This window comes from Mastigoproctus giganteus, chromosome 2 (genome assembly GCF_048544385.1).
Source record: "Mastigoproctus giganteus isolate SK-2022 chromosome 2, ASM4854438v1, whole genome shotgun sequence".
NCBI classification, from domain to species: domain Eukaryota; kingdom Metazoa; phylum Arthropoda; class Arachnida; order Uropygi; family Thelyphonidae; genus Mastigoproctus; species Mastigoproctus giganteus.
Genome location: NC_143576.1, coordinates 125628584 through 125631513, shown reverse-complemented (window position 1 = coordinate 125631513; position 2930 = coordinate 125628584).

Below are 2930 nucleotides of genomic sequence, written 5' to 3'. Positions count from 1 at the left end.
TATAAAAGAGCTCTAGAGATTGCACGATTAAGGACCGCTGACGAATGAGGCAATTCGTAACTACAAATGCCCAGAACTTTTGCGTATCATAGATCTTGTAAGACAACGGACCAACTATGGATACATTGTCTATTACCAGTTCTTCATCTGCAGATGAATCAGTTTCTGAACTTAGCTTGCGTCAACTGAATGCTCAGCGGTTACGATTGGTGGCCGATGAAGTCCGAAAGGTAACCGACGAAATTGAATACGATATTATAGCCTTACAAGAACCATACCATTCCCGCTGTAAAATAACTGGATACTCTCATCTCTTTTAGGGTTATTCAGCCGGAAAATGCCGAACCACGTACGGCCTTCGTCATAGTTAATTCTAAATTGGACGTAGTCAAGATAATTAGTCTTACTAATTATCTTGATTACGTCCAATTTAGTCAAGATAATTAGTCTTACTAATCAACATGCTGTTTGCATAGGTGTGTCTACTCCTCATGGCACTTACTTTCTAATTTCACTATACTGCCCACCAACTTCCGACATTACACTTCATCTTGCCTACCTCGATCAAGTTATTTCTTTGGTAGGTACTGCCAAACTTATTATAATGTCAGACGTTAACGCCAAATCCAGTCTATGGCACTCCGACCGTACTGATAACAAGGGTTCACTCATAGAAGAGTCTCCTTTCACATGAGCTGACGGTTCTAAATAAACCCAGCTCACCTTATACCTTCAGCTCTCTAAATGGCGAATCAAATATAGGACATCACTGCTACTTCTTACACCGTTTCTTCAAACATTAATGACTGGACAGTAAATACTAACATTTGCTCAAGTGACCATCGTGCGATCACCTTCTCCGTGCCTTGCTCTGCACAATCATAATCCTCCATTACAGGACCTTAAAAGATTTTCTTTGCGACGCATCATGTGGAACCGGTTTAATGGCTCAATCAACACTGATTTACCAATTGAAATCATAAACTTTATCCATCACTTTACAGCTTCTGAATTAGCTTCCTATGTTAATGATGCTCTCAGCTACGCCTGTTATAAAGCAGCCAAAAAGAAAATTCATTCTTCCCATCCCACTCCTTAGTGGAACCGAGAACTTACTCTGCTTCGTCAGCAAGTGCATCGGGCTAGGTGCACTTACCAACGATATCGCAGGAACTGGCCATCTCCCAACGTCGAATATCTTAAACAGAATATCTGGTTCTCAAAAGACAATACGTGAAAACCATCACTATCTGTAAAATAAAATCTTGGCAGAACGTGGTAACTTCTACTGGCAATCGGGACCCATTGGGCCTTGTTTATCGCCTTACGAGTAACAAATCCTATTTATTCCCCTACTTTTATTGGTCGGTACCCGCAAACGGCACCAAAACTCACTTGGAAAGACACCAACACTATCTTGGACAATCTGCTTCCTTCTGATCGCCCAGAGGATGACTTGACTACTCATCAACAAATAAGACAACTCAATAACTCCTACACTACTACTTCTGAATCTCAGCCATTTACGCAGCTGGAGGTGGACACAGCTGTCCTAAAAATTAACAACTCTGGTTGTCCGGGCCTCGACCTTCATGAAGGCATCTTTATCAAACAATTCCACAAGCTACGTCCAACGGTTCTTCCGACTCTATTCAACAAATGTCTGAATGAAAGCACATTCCCTGTTATCTGGAAGACAGCTCTTCTTAAACTAATTCCTAAACTTTCAAACACCCAAAGTGGCAAGTCCTTCCGTCCTATTGCTCTGTCATCGCATTTGGCCAAAACACTTGAAAGGCTGATTGCTATAAGACCCACTTCACTTCACTATTCACGAACACCTCTCTTGTATCAGATGATCAATATGGTTTCCGAACTGGACTATGAACTGAAGAAGCAGTCGTTGAATTCCTTTTTCGAGTTAACTCTGCAAATTGTAAATACGTTCTTGCTATTTTTGATTTTTCTGCGGCGTTTGATCCGTTATGGTGGTCTAGTTTGTTTGCTCACTTACGTGCTGCCGATTATCCTCTTCCTCTATAACCTTTTAAGAAGTTATTTTGAAAACCGTACAGTTTGTTATTTCTGGATCTAACTCCATCTCCTGCTCTGTCACTTGGGGCTGCCCCCCAAGGCTCTGTTCTTGGACCACTTGTCTGGAACACCGTTCATGACGAATGGCTCCTTAAAACTATTCCTTATAGTTCAAAATTGGCTTATGCAGACGATCTCACCCTGCTGATCCACAGCAATTCCCGTATCTCCCTTGAAAGTACTACCAACTTAGTCATGTCAGATCTCTCTCAATGGTCCACCACAAATAAGTTATCCATATCCTCATCGAAAACTAAAATGCTGGTTAAGGGTTCGCTTAATATTTCACAGCCACCTGTTGTAAGACTTCAAAAAAAATCACTTTCCATGGTTTCTTCTCTAAAATTTCTTGGTCTGATCATTGATAGTAAACTTACGTTTACTAAACACTTGGAAGATCTCTCAGAGAAAGTCAAAAAACTTACCTTCTCACTTCTGCGTCTCTCTGAACAATCTTGGGGTCTTAATTCTCGTTCTCTACAGTTATATTACAAAGCTATGTTTCTACCAATTTGTTCCTATGGCGCGGCCGCCTGGTTCTGGCATGTTAAGAAGGTTTCAGTACAGACTAAAAACTTCACAGCATTCAACATAAAATGCTTTTAGCAATGTGCAGGGCCTGTAGGATTGTGTCTACTCCTGCTTTGCAGGTCCTTAACGGCTGTCTACCCCTCGATCTCTTTCTGTTGTACCGAGGCCTGTGCTTCTACATTAGGCACGCTGTCCCTGTCAGCTTTCTTGGCATTACCATCGATGTCACTGTGGATCCCAAGGAAGAGAAAAGACGCTGTTGGAATATTTTGATGCAGAGCTGGCAAGACAGATGGTCTGCTACC